Genomic DNA, 20,215 nt, shown 5'->3' with positions numbered 1-20,215 from the left:
CCAAAGAAACAAATCATGGTACACTATTTTTTTTTTTTTTTTTTTTGCGGTATGCGGGCCTCTCACTGTTGTGGCCACTCCCCGTTGCTCCGGCATGGTACACTATTCAGTGAAATACACAGACATAAAACATGCTTCTGCAAAGAACATTTAATGATTTGGAAAGATTTTTCATCATATCAAATGGAAAGGGTAATTACAGAACCACCCATAGTATGATTTCATCCATGTTAAAAAATATGAAGATCTAGGATAATAAACCAGGACTAAACAGTGGTTACTTCTGTATGATGGGATTGTAGAGATTTAAAAATCTTTATTTTCTAAAGTAACAGTGTATATTCATTGCTTTTATCATAAGAAAACCCACAAAAAGAGTTATATTAAAAATAATTTACATAGTTTTGGCAGATAATGCAGGCTGGCTAACTCTATAGCTATTACTGACTCACTCCTCCCTTGCTGCTTCAGCTTTTCCAATCTTTATCATTGAATTCTCATCTTTCTAGTGTCCCTGACTGCTAGGGTGGCCAAGTGATGGGGTTCTGGCCGGTGATATTCAAGTAGAAGTCTGCTGGATGGAGGTGGAGGTTTCTAGGAAGGCTATGTCTCCTGATGAAAGGAGGGGGATAGTACTGGCTCCTCCACGTCCCCTTTCCTCTTCCTGGAAGGTAGAGGTGATGCCCTGAACAGCAGCAGCCCTCTTGTGACTGTGAGGTGATAAGGGTGGTAGAGCAGAAGGGTAAGGCCTGGGCTTTTGATGGTATCGTTGAATCATTTTATCCTTCTGGACTCCTCACCTCCAAGCTTCTTGTTATGGGTGATATTTCTGTTTGTTTGGTTTTTTTTGCAGTAGGCGGGCCTCTCACTGTTGTGGCCTCTCCCGTTGCAGAGCACAGGCTCTGGACGCACAGGCTCAGCAGCCACGGCTCACGGGCCTAGCCGCTCCACAGCATGTGGGACCTTCCCGGACTGGGGCACGACCCCGTGTCCCCTGCATCAGCAGGCGGACTCTCAACCACTGCGCCACCAGGGAAGCCCCAGGTGATATTTCTGATATAACAGTTCTGGTTAGACTGGCTATGAATGCTGTTGGCTACAAGTAACAAAGTTTAGGTCTCTCTTCCAGGTCCTAGATTACTCCTGCCACTCCACACTGACTCCATGGAAACAGGGGTGTCTTCACCAAGACACTTTCCTCCTAAGCTGGTGGTGCCATCTATTTGGCATTAGTCTCTGGATTTGTCTGGTGGCTCTGGGAGCAGAGTGGCACTGAATGTCTTCTGTAGGATGGGAAATGCAGTAAGCATCCCCATCTGCCGGAACAGAGCAGGGCACCGTGTGAACAAGTGGGTCAGCTTTCCCTCAAAACACCTATGTGCCAGGCACTGTGCCAAGTTTTGGGGAGGCCGAAAGAGCAAAACAGACCTTGGCGCTGTGTTCCTGAAGCTTACTGCCTGATGGAGAAATAGGATATTGCAAAGTCATAGTTCTTTGCTTGTTTTTGAAGTACAGGGTGCCATGTGAGTAATGGGGGAGCCTCATCTGGTGTGGAGCTCAGGGAAGGCAGCCTAGAAGCCGTTTCTTCTGTCCTTAAGCTCAGCAAGATGCCCCCAAATCTCCTGGGTTTGTCTCTGATGACTTCTCATCACAGTGCCCCAGGGAAGGCCATCTTCCCTTGGCGAGAGCTCTCACCTGTGCACTCTATTGTCCATATTCGATGAACCTTCAGCTTCCCAGAGCTTGAGTGACAGATGAACACAGCTTGGAGGAAAGCACCCCTAGGAACTGTGCAGATGCAGGCTGGGTGGCGAAGCTGGGCTTAGAAGTGCTGTTTACCCCCCGGACTCCGCAAGGATGGGGCCCACGGTCTCTCAGCAAATATGTACTGAACACCTACTGTTTGCTGAGCGCCGCGGATACATCAGTGACCACAGCAGGCAATAATGCCTGCCCTCGGGAGGCTCATGGTCTAGAGGTGGAGGAGACCAGATCACAAGTAGATTATGTAGGAGCCTGAAGGTGATGCGTGCTGTGGAGACAAGGCAGGGCAGGGTCCAGGGATGGGAGGGAGGGGGTCGTGCTGTGGACGGTGGCATGCGGTCAACTGGAAGGTCAGGGTGGCTCTCAGTGCGGGGAGGAGGCGTCAAGCTGACACCTGGGGGAAGAGAATCCTCTGCAGGGAACAGTGTGTGTGAGGCCTTGGGGGAAGACAGTGCAGGGAACAGCAGAAGTGGCAGCTGGTGGTGGATCCCACTTGGCAATGGGCAATGGAGGTCAGAGCCCTGTGGTCTGACTTGTGTTTCCAAAGGATTGCAGGTCAGTCCTTGCCTGTTCTATTTATTCTGAATCAAAAATTAAGAGGGTCAGTGGCGGGGAGCCCTGGTAACCCAGGTGGTGAGCTGCATCGGCGGCTGTGGCCTCAGACCCTGTGCCTGCCGAGGAAGCCTGAGCAGTGAAGCATTTATTTACTTTCGTTTTGCTGTATCTTTAAATGCGTCTGGCTTTTGTAATCATAAAAAAATATTCAATTTTTTAAGTGGTTATCTCTGGGGATAGAATGATAAGGGACTCTCACAGTCTATCCTGTACATCTGTAATCCTTTTGATTTTTGAGCGGTTTGGTCCTGGAATAGTGTCGTTTTTTTTCCCCCGTTATTTGTTTCGTGGCTCTAAACATCGAGGGATGCTCCTCTAGGCAACGTACAAAAAGAAATGGTGCAAAGATAGAAGAGAATGGACTGTATTTCACAGTTGTAAAGTCAATCTCTCTCTCTCTCTCTCTCTCTCTCTCACACACACACACACACACACACACATCCTTCCACTTGTCAGGGTCCGAGGGAACAGCTTTGGAGGTTCACTTCAGGAGGGCGTGGCTTTTCTCCCGCGAACGTCCAGGGCTTTCTCTCCCTGAGCTCCGGTGTTTCAAGCAGAAGACGGCTAGAAAATCTTGAAGGCAGTCAGTCACACGGGTGTAGGCTGCTGGCAGGTGAGGAGGGCGCTGCCTGGGAAGGAGGGAGAGGATGAAGCCCCTCAGCAGGGTTGGAAGCAGACTTTAGGGGTCCCGATGGCCCACTCACCAGCTAGGAGGCTTTGAGCAAGAAAGCCTTTCTTGATCTTTCTGAGCCGGTTCCTCACCTGAGAAATGGGAACGATGCCACTGCTTCCCTTTCCAGGGCTGCTCCGAGCCTCAGTGAGATGCCACTGGCCAAGTGCCAGGATGCGGTAAATACCAGCAGGGGAGGGGTGGGGGTCACTGTCTTGGTTCAGAAGCACAGAGACCTGTGGCTCTGGAAACTGAGGGCCAGGCTGTGTGGCCTAAGGCAGGTTACTTGAACTTTCTGGGCCTCCGCTTCCTCAATTGCAAACTGAGTTGCAATGGGACAAGGCCAGGGGGAGGCCTTTCCAGTCACAGTTACCCCTTGAAGCCATGACAGCAGCTCCTCTGCTCTGCTAAGATGGCGGACCTTCCCAGATCTGAGGCCGCTCCCAACTTTCACCTTCTGCTGGGCCTCAGCCTTAGGTCTCCTGGCTTCTGGCCCCTGTGCCAACCCCTGGAAATGAAGAACAGTGGCCCAAGTCCCCCGAACTGCCCCAGTACGCAGGAAGCCGGAGGGAATGTCAGAATTAGGTTTTACTGCTTATTTATTTTGATCCATTTTTCTACCAAAACTCTCTTTTATGCTTGGAGTATAAGTTGCTTTACAATGTTGTGTTAGTTTCAGGTATACAGCAAAGTGAATCAGTTATACATATAGCCACTCTTTTTTAGATTCTTTTCCCATATAGGCCATTACAGAGTATTGAGTTCCCTGTGCTATACAGTAGGTGCTTATTAGTTATCTATTTTATATACAGTAGAGTGTATATGTCAATCCCAATCTCCCAATGTATCCCTCCCCTCTCGGTAACCATGTCTGTTTTCTACATTTGTGACTCTATTTGTTTTGTAAATCAGTTCATTTGTACCATTTTTTTTAAGATTCCACACTTAAGCAATATCATATATTTATCTTTCTCTTTCGGACTTAGTATGGTCAACTCTGGGTCCATCCATGTGGCTGCAGATGGCGTTATTTCGTTCTTTTTTATGGCTGAGTAATATTCCACTATGTATATGTACCACATCTTCTTTATCCATTCCTTTGGTGATGGACATTTTGGTTGCTTCCATGTCTTGGCTACTGTGAACAGTGCTGCAATGTGGGGTGGTCTGCTATGCCTTTTAAAATAGCAATTTCACACTCTCTCTTTGGTCTGTGTGAGGTTCTTTATGAGTTTTGGGGACAGAGAGAATGATGGAATGGATTTTTATTGCCCCTGCTCTTTCCCAAAATACATCAACAATCAACACTATGGTGAAAACCTTCCACTTCACCTCTGTCTGTGAGGCCCATGGACTCTTCCTGAAATGTCAGCAGCACGTGTGTGCACAGCCTTCACTGCAGCCTTACTGCCATAGGTAAGATGTGATACGTGGGAACTCTTGCTTTGTAGCAGCACAACTAATAGGAACCCTCAAATTACTTTATCTATTTGGGAGAAGCCACGTCCCTGGAGTCCGTAGCAAGAGACAGGTGCACGGGGCTGAAAATGTCCTTGGCTGTGGCTTGCACAAGGAATGCATAAAAGACCACCCGTGGGGCTTAAAGGTAAGACGTCTAGTGATGACTACAAGAAACGTAAAACAAGAAAATCTACCCTCCCCATCCCATCAAAAAAGAAACCTACCTCAAGGTAAATAACAAAAATTTTCAAGTTTAAATGAAACGGCTGTCCAGTGTTTCATCTTTATGGCGTTACGTTTTAGAGTCAGGGTTTCCCCAAGTGGGCTACCAAATCCTAAACAGCTTCTAATTGTTTAGACAGACAACAGGGTGTTCTGAGCTGGCATGGTCCCCAGTTGTTCCTTACAGAGGTAGCCAATCAAAGGCAGGTCTGAGTGTGGGTCTGGGGGCACCACGGGGCTCCAATCTCTGTTCCTGCAAGTAGATGCCTGTCATTCCTAGGGGCAGGTTCCTTAACCTCTCTGTGCCTGTGGTTCCTCTTACAATGGGGCTGTTGGGAGCTCTGATTAAAGGCACATAAAGCTCTGAAAATGTGCCTTGTGCTGTATTAATAATTCAATCGATAAGGAATAAAAATCTAAGCCTTTAAATTGGTGGAAAATAATTTTATCTTCCAGTGTTCCTGCTGTGAGGGATAAAAAGACGCTCTGGGGATGTTTTTTTCAGGTGAAGAAGGGAAGGGTCAGGTTTCCACAGCCCGGAACACTAGGGGATTTACTTTAAAAATTCAGATAAGTAGGTTTAAGAAAAATTATTATTCCACATACAGTAAACGCCCTAAACTTTCCACACTGCTTCGAATGGCCTGCATGGGCACTTCACGACCTTGCCCTTTCCACATTTGGTAATGAAGACGGTTCTTTTCCCTTTTTAACCTATTTTATAGTGGTTTGCAAACTTGAGGCACTTCAGAATCCCCTGGAGGGCTTATTAACACAGATTGCTGGCCCTCCTCCCCCAGGGTTTCTGATTCAGCACGGCTGTGCGGACCTGGAAGATGTGTGTGTCTGACAAGTTCCCAGGTGCTGATGTTGCTGGTCGGGGGACCCCCACTTTGAGAACCGTGGCTCTATTTGATATTAAATATTTACTCAGGAAACCTCTTTTCCAAACGCAGCTCTTCCCAGAAGCGCCGACCTCTGAAGGTAAATGAGGAAAACCTCGGATGAATTCACCAGCTTAACAACAAAATTAAGTAGAGTTTCCTCTGGTTCTTAAACAGTTTTTTCTCTCTCTGGACTTGACCCTATTTTATATTTCATTAGGTTTATAATCAGGTTCCATTATGAAGTGCTTTAAACAAGATTAGAATCTAACCTTTTCGAAAGGTTCAAACAGGAAGAATACTGCCCCGTCTACCAGGTTTCAGAGACCAGAGGGAAGCCTCTGAGAATGGAGAGGGTTTTTCTGGGTCCCTGGGAGCAAGCCCTGGGGATCTCCATGTCCAGCTTTGTCCCCCCTTTTTAAAAAAGTATAGTTGATTTACAATGTTGTTAATTTCTGCTGTACAGCCTGATTCAGTTATATATATGTGTGTATATATACGTATCTACACACATTCTTTTTCATATTCTTTTCCATTATGGTTTATCACAGGATATTGATTATAGTTCTCTGTGCTATACGGTAGGACTTTGTTGTTTATCTGTTCTATATATAATAGTTTGCATCTGCTAGCCGCAAATTTCCAGTCGATTCCTCTCCCAGCTCCCCCTTCCCCCTTGGCAACCACAAGTCTATTCTCCATGTCTGTGAGGCTGTTTCTGTTTTGTAGATTGGTTTGTTTGTGTCGTATTTTAGATTCTACGTGTAAGTGATATCATATGGTATTTCTCTTTCCGACTTACTTCACTGTGTATGATAATCTCTAAGTCCATCCATGTTACTGCAAATGGCTATTTCATTCTTTTTTATGGCTGAGTAGTATTTCATTGTATATGTGGACCACGTCTTTATCCATTCATCTGTCGCTGGGCATTGAGATTGCTTTCATGTCTTGGTTATTGTGAATAGTGCTGCAATGAACACTGGGGTGCATGTATCTTTTTGAATTATAGTTTTGTCTGGATAGATGCCCAGGAGTGGGATTGCTGGATCATATGGCAACTCTATTTTTAGTTTTTTGAGGCACGCTACCTACTGTTTTCCATAGTGGCTGCACCAATGGCCATTCCCACCGACAGTGAAGGAGGGTTCCAGCGCTGTCCCCTTTGGCTCCTCTCAGCAGCATGGAGCCAGACAGCCTGGGGTAGGGTTCCGCCAATTACCAACAGTATGGATGGTGTGGTCCCACTACTTACGTGACGGGTGGTTGCACGACCTGCCACTAGGAGGAAACTGACTGGGTAAATGGCTATGCAAAGGGCTCAGAGCGGTGCGTGCCCCCGTTTCTATGCCATAAGTGCCTGCTGCTGTTATTATGATGCCACTGGAAGGAAACAAAGACACAGCACTCCAATGGGCCAGAGACAGCGTTTGACCTTGAAGGACACTCAAAGCTCAGGCTGTGAACAAATATATTATCGAGCCACTACTCAATGCCAGACACTGAGCTCGGCTAGGGGTGCAACAGTGAATGGAGCTGAAGGTCCCTGCCCTCAGGAAGCATCCAGCCAGTGGGGAAGACACACATTCAGCAAAGATTCCCACCAGTGAAGGCATAATGACAAAATGGGACGTGTGCTCTGCAGGGGCAGAGCTCAGCTTGCTCTGAACGTCAGCTGCCTTACCTGGCCTGGCCTTCCGGGTTGGGGAGTCGGTGCTGGCTGAAATCTGGAGGATAGGTAGGCACCAATCACGGGAGGATACGCTCGGGGCTGGGAGCATTCCGGACAGGGCTGAGCTGCACAAAGGCCCTGGGGCAGGAGGGAGCTTGGAAGGTGTGAGGGTCTGGAAAGGGGTCCTGGGGCAGGTGTGCCAGAGGGAGGAAGGGCGTGGACTGAGAGGTGGCTGGGGGGGTGCCAGCGTTAGGGTGAGGCCAACTCTTCCAGCAGTTTTAAGGCAGAGGGTGGAGGGATTCATGTGATGTAGGTGTGTGTTTGGAAAAGACCATTCTGGCTAGAACATGCAGAAGAGGTGGGGTTGGAATGGAACCTGGAGGGGATGCGGGGAGACCAAAAAGGGAATGGTCACGATTCTGAAGAATCCCCTCGAGGGCCTGTTAACACCCAGTCCCCCAACCCAGGCTGCGCCCCTGAGATTGTGATGCAGCAGGCTTGCGGTGGGGCCTGGGATGCTGCCTTTCCAGCGTGCTGATGGACCACACTGTGAACGGTACCCACTTGGACTCGTGGTGGTAGGGGAACCGGTTAGTGGATGGATGCTCAGAGATATGCCGTTTATATGTTTTATGGAGAAGGTGGGAAGACTGTTTTGAAAAACTGGGACTCTTAACTTTAAAGATACTTATCCCCAAGCATAACTTATATAACATTTCAGAGATGCCTTAGTAGTTTGGGGTGAGGGGCAGAAATTCACAGAAGCAGTAGACTCACATCCCAGAACTTCAAGGGGACAGAGACCCAGGGCCGCTCTGATTAACCCAAGCTCTATGTACCCTCATTCTGTGTAGTATCTGCCCTGGGCTTGTTTTTGTCCATCTCTCTGGCTTCCTCGCGGACGGCGGCACCGCACCGAGGTTACACAGACAGAGCCTGGGTTCATCGCAGTGGCCCTGGCTCTTTTTCTGTGTGCCACAGAAAGCCAGAGAGATGGGCATCCTCCTTTTTCTTGGTGCTTCAAGAAAGGATGCTAGCCAGCCCGCCACCCTGTCTTTAAACTCCTCCCTTGGCTTTAAAACACAGCAGTTTCACATGTAAGATTTACCTTAGGTACTTAAACATGAAAACACTCTGACTCTGGAGACACCTGTCAATTTTTCATCCCTGCCAGGTCCCTGGCTGTGGGGTCCCAGGGAAAGGAAGCCCGCCCGTCAGCACAGGTGACAGATCACATTACCTAGGACGCGAGTGTGTGACACACTGATGCCCTAGGAAGGGTCCTCCTGTGTGTGGTTCTCATCCAGCATGGGGACACGTGCTGATGGCAGGCAGGAGAATGCGCACCCTCAAAGGCACCCGGGTCCACCTAGGAAATAGATGCTGCCAGGAGTAGCTTTTTCCTTTAAAAGCGGAGCTGTCTGTGTTGGGGCAGAAACAGCGTCAGGGCCGCTGTGTTTGCGGTGGTGTCCGCACAGCGTATGCACAATGAACCAGAAAGCCACCTGCTGTGGTTCTGGGGGGCTTGGTGGTGCCCCAGCGATGACCGATGGCCGAGGTGTGGGTGTGATGGGGGCCGGTGCCCGGAGCGCTGCCTGTGGTGGGGTGTGACCCTGGTGTTGTGAAGTAGCCGTTCTCTGATTGGCGACGGCCTGATTCACAACACCAGCTGCCCCACCGCACCGTGCCGGGGAGGCCGATCGATGGTCGTGGGGTCCCCTCCTCCGTGCTGCCTCTGGAGTCTGGAGCGGGGACAGACAGCAGCCACGGGTTAGCAGCAGAGTGCAAGCAGCTTCTACATTTCCTCTCCCCCATGTATCTGCACTCCATTGGCTTTTCTTTATCTGCTTTTCTAACTTCTCAAACATGCCATAGTTCTTTCCACCACAGCACCTTTGCACAAGCTGCTTCCTCTGCCTGGAACGCCTCACCCCCTATTTCGCATAGTTTAATACCAACTCCTCCTTCAGATTTCAACTCTAAAATGACTTCCTGGACACCCATCCCCCAGACCAGACCTGACGCCTCTGTAACGTGCTCTCCAGGCATCTGTTCCCCTTCCTTAAGGCACTTACCATACAGTGTGCATAGAGCTGTCTCCACTAAACTCTAACCTCCCCAGCATTGGCCACGTGGGGGGTGCTTGATAAATACTCCTTGAAGGAATGCATGATTTAAACTAAGGCTTGTGTGGTCCAACTACTCTTATCTATGCGTTTGGAAAAGGAAAAATAAAAATGGCCCCAAGTATCTTAAGGACATACACGTGCTGCTTTGTAATGAATAATTTTATACCCATAGCTGACTGCCAGATCTCCTAACTCATCTCCGTGCCTCTAGGCTAGCGGTACCCCGATGCACAGGGAAATCAGACAGATCCTTCCAGAGGGTCAGTCTGATCTGGCTTAACCTCTCCAAGGTTCCTCGTCATGCCCACGAGTTCCAGATCCTATGGCCCCTCACTTCCCTGCCTGCTCCTCCTCTCTTAGGGAGCAGGCCTCCCCCCAGGACCCCATGTCTGCCTGCTTCTGTGGATCTGAATACCCCTGCTCCTTTCTACCCAACACTCCAGAGTCAGCCACCAAGAAGGCCCCCCGGCTCCCTGCTCAGCCTGAGCTCTGGGCCTGGTATCTAAGATTCTTCTACCTTTCGTGTCCTTCCATTACTGTTCCACCCGTCAGTCTGTCATAGGAGACAGTGATCCCAAGGACAGAGGCCGTCGTGGAGTCCCCTGGCAGCCCAGTACTGCACAGTAGCTGTAACAGCAGGACCTGCAGCTTGGCTGTGCTCTCAATCAGTGAAGGAAGTCCTGCAAAATTGGGGGAGGTGTAGACACAAAACAGATTTGTCCTTAGTGTCCCCTATGAGTCATCAGAATGGTCAATATTTTGCCACTGAAGTACATTTCTCCATCTCCATGGCCACCCTACACCACCAGCCCCGCCCTGCCTCTCACCTGGACGACGCTCTACGTGTCTAACTTGTCCCTCTGATTCATTCTTCACACTGCAGCCCGAGTGATCCTTCTAAAATATGACTCAAAGCATGTCATTCTCCTGCTCCAACCCCGTTCCCATCCCACCCGGAATAAGATCCAAAGTCCCCGCAAAAGCACACAGGTTCCCGTGGTCCAGCCCTGCCTACCTGTCTACCAGCACCTCCCCCTTTCCGTGCACTTAGCCGCGCTGTTTTTCTTTCAGATCTTGAAACACAGAGCTAGGCCATATGGCACTTTCTACGATGTCAAAAATCAGGCCTTTCCTGGGGATGGAGCCTTTTGTGAGCTCAAGAAGCTCCCCCTTTTCCTGGGCAGATGCAGCCCTAGAACAGGGCATGTGACCTGGTGGGTGGCCTTGGGCTGGACCCCAGCCCCCACAGGGGGCTCTTGCATCACTGAGCCACAGAGTGGCCCTGCTGGAAACTACCTGGCTTCCTCCCACCTCAGGGCCCTTTTACCTGCTGTTGCCTCATTAAGCACCTCAGCTACCCCAGGGGCATTTGAAGAGAATGTTAAGATTTCTGGTGTTCCAAAATTCTGCACCCATTTAAACCAAAACCTTTTATCTCTTTATTTCACACTTTGGCCTGTTTATGTTAGTCCTTCTTCCTCACTATTTGCCTGGTAAGGTCAAGCCAGCTAATTCTATTAATTAACTCATTTTTTTAAACGTCACATAATGATCACTTGGTGAAGGTGATCGGAAGGGCGTGACAATTAGCTACGCTTTGTACCATCAGCGGTCTCAAATCAACAAACTATTTTCCTGCCTGTTACTGCTGGGAAAAGTTGATGCAATAGAAACAGGGCGGGTTTCCTCATCAGCCATCTCCCACGCTGACCACGGGTCGCTGCAGATTCCCTGAAGCAGCTGACATCCCCCCCCCCCCCACCAACCTGGCTAGCTGGCTCAGGATGGGAAGGTGGGATTCAGGGCTCCATCCTCACCACTCTAAGATTCTGCTTCAGTAGGTTTGAAAGCAAAGCCCAGGACTCCACACCCTCCCCCCACCCCAGGGATTCTGATAAACCAGATTTGGGGACTGCTGCTCTAAATCTAGGGCCCTGTTAAAAATGGACACTTCTAATGAGCCTTAACACAGTGGGAGTCTGATGGGGCTCCAGCATCTTCAGAGGAATATGAAATCTCACTCACGTGGCAGGTGCTGCTGGTGGTATCCAGCACCACTGTTTCTGTTCACAGGGTACCCTAGGCCGTGGGGCTTCCTTGGGTCAGGAATAGGAGCAGGTGTGTGGTCAACCTGCTGGGTTAAAAAGGAGTTAACGGGGCTTCCCTGGTGGCGCAGCGGTTGAGAGTCTGCCTGCCGATTCAGGGGACGCGGGTTCGTGCCCCGGTCTGGGAAGATCCCACGTGCCGCGGAGCGGCTGCGCCCATGAGCCATGGCCGCTGAGCCTGCGCGTCCGGAGCCTGTGCTCCGCAACGGGAGAGGCCACAACAGTGAGAGGCCCGCATACTGCAAAAACAAAAAACAAACAAACAAAAAAGGAGTTAACATCCCTCATCAATGATGCATGGGAGCTGGTGGAAAAATACGTGCTCTCCTGCCCCACATAGGCTGGCAGAGGTCCCCACCTGCCCACAGCAGTAACCCGGAGGATAACTCCATCTTTATTGGTTCCCTTCCCTCTCACCTGCCCAGCCTCCTCCTGGCCCTGCCCTGCCCTCAACACTCAGCTGTGCATTAGTGACCGTGTGAGTGTATTTAAATGCACGTGCGTTTTGAATGGGTGTATCTTACATCGTTTCCACGGTCACTTTCAGCAGGACCAGGGTGAGGGGCTAGAGGCACTCACTCCCAGAGGCTGAACCTGCCCTTATAGGAGCGGGACCCATGAGCACCTTCTGAAAATGTATGTCCTGGGCTGTCTTGCTTTTGCTCACCCTCGTCTCGCCCTGACTTCCAGGCAATCGGAATACACAAATCAGGCAAGACCACCCATTCCAAGTAGGTATTTTGTAGAGTGTGTTGTACTTAATGTTTCTTCATTGTTTTTCAGAGACAGTCACCCTCTAAATGCAGGACCCTTTGGCACCCAAACCCCGAGGCATTAGGATCATTCTGCACGGTCAGGATGCTGCTATGGTTATGTAAGACAGCACAACTATTCTAGGGCTATTCTAGGACGCTGGCAAACACGAGCCTAAAGGCAACCTGGGAAGCCCTCTTGCGTTAGCCCATCTTGGCTGGTAGACTCCAGGTGGGCTTTAAAATAAAAAAAATCCTGGTTCAGAGAGGACTGCCGGGCCCGCCGAGCCTAGCCCAGAGTTTATTAGCACAGTTAATATTGCATGCAAATAGATTTCCCTGCTTTGGTCATGCCAGTCCATTAATTCTGCCCCTTGTCTGCTATATCTTTATCCCTGGCAGGTTAATCCTGCCAAATGCCTTTGCTGTAGCACATGTCACGCCGTGCCTATGGCCAACAATGCAATTTTGCTAATCCTGTTGTATCAGCTTTGTGGCCCTGTCTGCTCAATCCGATGGTGGAAACAGCACACACAAGGTTTTTTTTTGCCAAGATCTTTCTCCTGCTCTGGCACCCACCCCTTCGCTTTTTTAAAAAATATGGTTTCAATTAAATGGTCTGAAAGTCAGCCACAGTGCTTGGACAGCTGCCAATGCCAGTGTCTTTCAGACAAGGATGTCAGGGCTCTCAGTGGGCCTCCAACTCTTTACAGCTGCCTCACCCAGCCGTCAGCTGACTGTGCTAAATGGGAAGGGTTAAAACAGGAAAACCCACTCAAGACTGCTTTTTCCTGGGCCTTGAAGATGACCGGAGGACATCTGTATCACCCGGTATTTCTGGTGCCACCACTTTTAGAGTCCAGTGGAATCATTCACATGAATTATTAGAAGAGGTGCATCCTTACCTGCAAACACCTTTGCCAGGTATCCATCCACCTGCCACAGGGAAGAGAAGCATCTCAGGCCCCACGGTGTATTGCTCTTCTAGTCTGTGGTCTTGTAGTCAGATTCGCCCAGGTTCAAACCCCGGCTGGACCACTTCTACCTCTGCAACCTCAGGCAAAGTCCTTTCCTCATCTGTAGAAGGGGCAGAACCTGCCGCACACAATCGCTTTGAGGGTTCAGGGACTTAATACACGCTAATCACTCAGAAAGGTGCTGGTACACGCAGAGCAGGCACTGGGTAAATGGAAGCTAATATGAGCATAGACTGAAATTCATCAAAACTCTGTCATTTGCAACTTACTGTAGCACATATGTGAAGTGCATGGTCAAATTCCACATGGGCCTGTCTTTTAGGGTCTTCAGATGTAAACTCCACTCTTTTGCCGGCTAGTACAGAAAACTGGCTAGGAGGAGCCCTTTCCTGTCCCCCTACCACTGGTCTCTGCGTTACCCCTGGCAGCTCTGGTGGGCAGGAAGAGGGGTTCTAGGTGGACAAGCACAGGATCTGTGATTAGATTCCCAGGGACCGAGTCCTAGCCTGTTACTATGTGACTCTGGGCAAGGTGGTCAACCTTTGAGACTTACAATCCTGACACTAGAAATGGCGGGACTTGGTTCTACATGGCAGGTGAGGACTAAGTGAATAAGCACGTGGGAGGTGCTTGGCTCACTGCTAAGAACACAGTAACGGCCCCATAAGGAACGGCTATTATGGTTATGGAGTCTCCCACAAGGTGTCAGGTTCCCCTATTCATTCTCCATCCATCTGCCTCCTCGTTGCCCCTCAGCTTGCATGGAGATGTTGTGAGAATTACGTGGGATCATGCATGGAAAGTAGCATAGGGTCTGGCTTCCAACACAAGCTCAGGAGATGAAGCCACGCTCGCTGTTGTTAAACCATAGTTCTCCCTGGTTCATTTCTTACCCCAAACGTCCTCAGATCCACATAGCCCCTTTCGCATTAGTCTGTGCATTAGCCTTTAGTCTGAGCCCTGCTAAGACGTGTGAGTGGTTTGTAAATGACGGTGTGCACGTGAAGGTTTAAAGCTGCCCTGGTATTTGGACAGAGCTGAATGCACATTCTGACATGAGCACTTAAGACATTTTTGTGATGACCTCGAGGGTGGAGAATTAAACCTATTTGACACTGGATGTGTCAGGACAGGATTTTTGCCCTGGATGTGAAGAGGATTTTCCAACTGGGAAGAGCTGTATTATATGCTTTCCTTGGCAACCCAGCCATTGAACACACTCCTGCTTCTCCTAGATCCTGCTAGATCTTCTAATAAAGTCTAATAATAAAGTAAGTTGAGAACTTACTATGTCCTTGGTATCAGGCTTGATACTCCACAGTCATTATCTCGTTGAATTCCAGTTGAGGTGAGACAGTACTGTCTTACTGATTTCCCCCTTTAAGGAAATGGAGAAATGTAAGTACTAAACTACTTTAAAAAAAAGTAAGAGGGGGCTTCCCTGGTGGCGCAGTGGTTGAGAGTCTGCCTGCCGATGCAGGGGACGTGGGTTCGTGCCCCGGTCCGGGAAGATCCCACATGCCACAGAGCAGCTGGGCCCGTGGGCCATGGCCGCTGAGCCTGTGCTCCGCAACAGGAGAGGCCACAATAGTGAGAGGCCCACGTACCGCCAAAAAAAAAAAAAAAAAAAAAAGGAAAATGAAAATAAAGGGGCTCGGAAATGACAATGAACTTACCCAAAGTTGCAGCTAGAAAGTGGCTGCAGAGCTGTGGTCTGAGCACAGGGCTGCTGGCTCTCCAGGCAGTAGGCTACATCACACATCTTTGATGTGATGCCGTTACTTCTGCTGAGCATCTGAGTCTAGGGTGGACCTCCTGAATTACCAACTCCCTTTAGCATTTATTTGTTCCAATTTACAGCTATGCCAAATGCAGTATTTCCCCTTTCCTTTTATTTTTATTCTTTATAAATCCTGTAATTAGGGTTTTTTTTGTGGGGGGGGAATATGGCCAAAAAAACCCCCCCTCGACTCCTTTTCTGCAAAAATTAGGAAATTCCAGCCTCTAGCATTTATCTAGCGATTAGGAAAACCCTATATATCCTAAGCTTACTGCATAGATCTTAATCTGGTTTTCACTTGCCAACATCTTGAACAGGGTGGGTTTGCAATACTTCATGCTAATTAAAACATGATGGAATCAGGCTAGTTGCAAAAATGAGCGGTTCTGACCCTCTGGCCTCTGTGGCTCAGGTGAGTCCACCCAGGCACACCTGTGCGCTGCCTTGGTGACAATTCCTGCCGAGCGCAGCCCATCCAGCTCGGGTCTTGAGAGACCCCTGCTTACCCAGCAGAATGCAAACAGCTCTGAACTTTGCTTACTGGTTAAAAGGCAGCCTCAGCTTCCCATTGCTTTTCGGGCAGCAGGATCAATCACACATCCCCGCTCCTGATTAATCTCTCAGAGGCGAAGCTCCTCCTTGGGATGGACTGCTGTATCTGAGTGCGGTCTTCTGCGGGGAGAGGTGGGAGGAAAATAAGGGCTGGCAACAGAATAATAAACGCCCGACGTCTGAGGAGGCTGTTCTGTGCCATGTGCTGCAGGAAGCTTTTTTCAGTGGTTGATTCACTGTCAGAAAATTCGCTTTTGCCGTGAATGCTGTTTAGCATCATGGAGGGAGTTTATGATTTCTTCTTTTCTACTGCGTGAATTTGGTGCCTTAGTTAGGGGTGTGTGTGTGTGTGTGTGTGTTTCCTGTTCTTTTTTAGCCAAATCAAAGTTGGCTATTGTAAAGCAACTCTACTCTAACATCAATTAATTAAAAAAATTAAAAGACAGAAAAAAGTTGGCTAATTCCTGCCTCTTTGGTGGTTCCAGGGCTGCACTCAGCACTCACATCCTGTCGGAGGAATAGAAAGTACTTGGGTTTCTTTACTCAAAAGGATTTCACCATGACAATTTCATACAACTGACAAGAGACCTGCTTTTGACTTTGCTCTCTGGACTCTGCTTTTCTAATTCTTCCGCTGAATTTGAAAACGCTTGAGCGGTATTGAATTTTTTTTTTTTGTGCTAGGCGGGCCTCTCACTGTTGTGGCCTCTCCCGTTGCGGAGCACAGGCTCCGGACGCGCAGGCTCAGCGGCCACGGCTCACGGGCCCAGCTGCTCCGCGGCATGTGGGATCCTCCCAGACCGGGGCACGAACCCGTGTCCCCTGCATCGGCAGGCGGACTCTCAACCACTGCGCCACCAGGGAAGCCCTGAATTTTTAAAAACATTGTGGTCATCTCAGTTTCTAGGTTTCTCGTGAGGGTGTGTGTGTGTGTGGGGGGGGGTGAGGGATGATGATAGGTGACAATCCGAAAGGCATTCATCAGAGGAGGCTAAGGCTTGCGGCACTAAAAGCTTCCAAAAGGGTTGTCAGCTTCTTGACCTTCCCTGAATAATGCTGTTTGTTACTATTTTAGGAACCAAGCAAAATGCAGAAAAAACCCCCCTTGTTTTAAAGAAACCCAGTAGGTGGAATTCTCTATTTATACAGAAACCACCTAAGGGGTGACTTCTTCAAGAGATCGAGGACTCCGTTACAAAGCACGTTTCCTTGATGCCTTGAATATCACGTGGGAGACACACATACTTCCTTGCATGGACGGGCCCACTGTATCAAGAGAGGCACATCTGCATTTATCTCCGAAAAGGATTTCTTTTGAGAAAGCACCTTCCCCTTCCCTGCAAGACCCCGGAAGACATATTGACAAGAGCAGGATTAAGCCCCGTTGACAATGGGAGGATTATTTCCTAACCTGGTGTGTGACAAACGCCTATTAATAAATGAGCAAGACAGACCTGTCTCCATTTTCTCCCAAAGCCCCCTCACCCACTGACCAGAGCCGAGGCGTCCATGCGGTCACTGACGTTTCCTGTCCTGCCGCCTGCCCAGGCGCCAGGGAGAGTCCTTCTGGGCGCATCTGAGACCCGGGGGCCCGGGCCTCCAGCGCCTGGGTCAGGGGAGCTGCTCGACTGCCTCCTGGCAACGCCCCTCTTGCTTTGTTCTTGGCATTTCCATTGACAGAGGACAAAATGCTTTCTTGTCAGACAAAAATGCACACTGGGGAAGCTTGCCCAAGCGGTTTTTCTCAGGGAAGAAAAGAAGTTGTTGTTTGAAAACCTTAAACTGGCATTGAGACCTCAGAGGCCTGACTGGGCAGCTCTGATTCTCAGCAGACCTACTTTTACTGTTTTGAAAGTCCTGTTTCCTCCTGCACTTCCTGGCCGTGGAGCTCCGGGGACGTTCCCCCTGCAAGGTTCTAAGGTCTCTGCCACCACAGGTCTGCATTCTCCTCTCTCCATAAAAAAGAACAAAATAATGCCATTTGCAGCAACATGAATGGACCTAGAGATGATCATACTCAGTGAACTAAGTCAGAAAGAGAAAAACAAATACCATATGATATCACCTATAGGTGGAATCTAATAAAAAAAATGATACAAATGAACTTTTTTACAAAACAGAGGCAGACTCACAGGTCTTCAAATCAAACGTGTGGTTACCAAAGGGGAAACATGGGGGGAAGTGATAAATTAGGAGGTTGGGATTAACATATATACACGACTATATATAAAATAGATAATCAACAAGGACCTACTCTATAGCACAGGGAACTCTACTCAATATTCTGTAATAACCTATATGGGAAAAGAATCTGACAAAGAATGGATATATATGTGTGTGTGTGTGTGTGTGTGTGTGTATAACTGATTCACTTTGCTGTACACCTGAAACTAACACAACATTGTAAATCAACTCTACTCCAATAAAAAAAAAATGCAGCAACTAATGTCCTAAGGAGCCCTATGAATGAAATGTGGTTTAACACAGTAGCAAAGGGAGGTTCTGCTTCTGAACAGAACCGAGTTACCTCTAGGACACCAGAAAATACTCAGGAAAAGATAATGAGGAACAGTAGGGGGTTATACAGAGGAGCAGGAAGGTGGTGTGGACCAAGGCAGAGGGTAGAATTCAAGGGTGGGGTGGGGTCCATGCAGCTTCCTTGGAAATACTATTTAAAAAACTTCTTTGTGTAATTGTTTATTGGTGAAATTAAATGAGGATTACTTAGACAAATATTCCTGAGACTTTGCTCAAAGTAAAGGTATTGAAACCATAGGTATTTTAAGCATTTAAAGACAGTATGGTGAGAAGGGGTCCACAACACAGAAAAGATCAAGGACGCCTTCCCCCTAAGGATGTGGATGCCTTGGGAGGGTAGAGATCAGCATGGATGTAAAGATGCAGCCTCACCTTCAGGGCTGTTGCCGCCACCTGACCTTGCTGCATTGAAACAGTCTGGTAATACTGTCCACATTCTCTGGCTTTACTCTGTGCCTCAGTTTCCTTCTTGCTAAAGTGGGAATAACAACACCCTTGAACCTCAAGGTCAGACATCATGTGCCTTGCCCGTGGCCACGGCTACAGCCAACTCAGAACCCCGATCTTGAGGCCCAGAAAAAACCCTACTGACCTGTAGGCACTGTTGAGCCTCTCTGTCCTTATTCTGGGTACCAAACAGGACGTCCAGCCTCCTTCAGTCTGCAAAAAATTTCCAGAAAATGGTCACCCTCATAGATACTCTAACTTCAGACTCAGCAAAGGCAAACTTAGGGCTCAGCTGAATTTCATAAGGGACTATTGTGGCCCAAAGAAGATCCACCTTTATCATTGACCCGCTGTCTTAACTCTGGGCTGAACAACTGCGGGTGGACGTGGGTGTGCATAAAGGTGGGGAATCCTGCCAGCCTGGGAACTCACTGCCGGATTCTCTTCTGCACTTGCGTATTTTTAAAGACAAAGTGACAGGGCACAGCTAACATTATCACAGCACCCTTAAGTGCCTCTTAGCTCTTGTTTGACGCAATGCTTCTAGTGACGTGCTTACATGGATCTTTTATCATAGGGAGCAAAGGACGAAGAGTTTCCCATTTTAGGGCCCAGGAGCTCTCATCCACCCCACCTCCCCTCACCCCTATTCCACATTATTAAGGAAAAAAAATCAGGCAGGACGATGATGCAATACTCTTTAGACAAAGTACCAAGCCTGCAACCTAGCTGATGCCATTCCTTTGTCCTCTTACTCCCAGAGGCAATAGCTGTAGACCTGGAGGCTCTGGAGAAGGAGGGGGCGGGGGGGTGGGGGGGGTAGGTGGGTGGCTTTCAAAGGAAGCAGAAGAGAATGGGGGAAATGAGAAGACCCTTTGCAAAGCTTGTCTTTTCAGCTGAAGATACACCTGACCTCTGTTACCCTTGTCTTCAACAGGTACTAAAATGGGAGAAGGGGAATGGACCACGGTTTATGCCCATTTTGCAGACGGGGAAAGCTGAGGCAATGGGGCCTAAAGCAAACTTTTTTTTGGGGGGGGCAGCCTATCAACCTTTATGAAAATCACAGGTTGGTGGGGGCCATACACATTTTGTAAATGTCTTTAACTTTTCTTTGAAGCAACTTTCCTTTCATAGTTAATGTTTCTTATTTTCTTTACTCCTATGATGAGTTCAGACTAGCAAAGTGAAGAGGAGATTAAAAAATGAAGCGGCTAGTCTGGGCCACAGCATTTATTCAGACTGAGTCAGCGGGAAGTTCGGGACAGAGGGCTGCCCTCCAGAAGGACTTGGAGGGAAGGCTCATCACAGTGATACCCAGAGTGCTGACAGACGTTTCCCAATATCACTTCTACTGCCTTTTTCAGTTTGAATCCCCAGTTAATGGGTTGATGGTGAGCTTATGGGAGGATATGAGATCATGACTTGCTTCTTCAGGGGGAGCCCTGGAGTCAGAAGGCAAGAATTGCCATCACTTACCCTCACGTGACCCCGGCCACTTACTCATTTACCCCAAGCTTCAGCTGCATCACGTAGAACAGGAAACTGGGTTATCATATCTGAGCAAGGCAATATGTCCAAGTAAGGCTTTGCCATTTGCAAAATGCTCCCCGGCATCCTCTCCCAAGAACATTTAGCTATGAAACA

General features: G+C 48.7%; 1 long non-coding RNA gene across 1 annotated transcript in view; it reads right to left on the bottom strand.

Annotated features, from left to right (window-relative positions):
* Positions 1–16,260: 16,260 nt before the first annotated feature.
* LOC136791989 (uncharacterized) overlaps positions 16,261–20,215 on the bottom strand; it is a 119,566-nt gene continuing 115,611 nt past the window's right edge. Inside the window, exon 4 of the long non-coding RNA XR_010835000.1 lies at positions 16,261–20,127. This is a non-coding gene — a long non-coding RNA (uncharacterized lncRNA). The remainder of the gene's footprint in view (positions 20,128–20,215) is intronic.

Source organism: Kogia breviceps, chromosome 10 (assembly GCF_026419965.1).
Source record: "Kogia breviceps isolate mKogBre1 chromosome 10, mKogBre1 haplotype 1, whole genome shotgun sequence".
Lineage (NCBI taxonomy): Eukaryota > Metazoa > Chordata > Mammalia > Artiodactyla > Physeteridae > Kogia > Kogia breviceps.
This window is presented reverse-complemented; position numbering and strand designations above follow the sequence as displayed.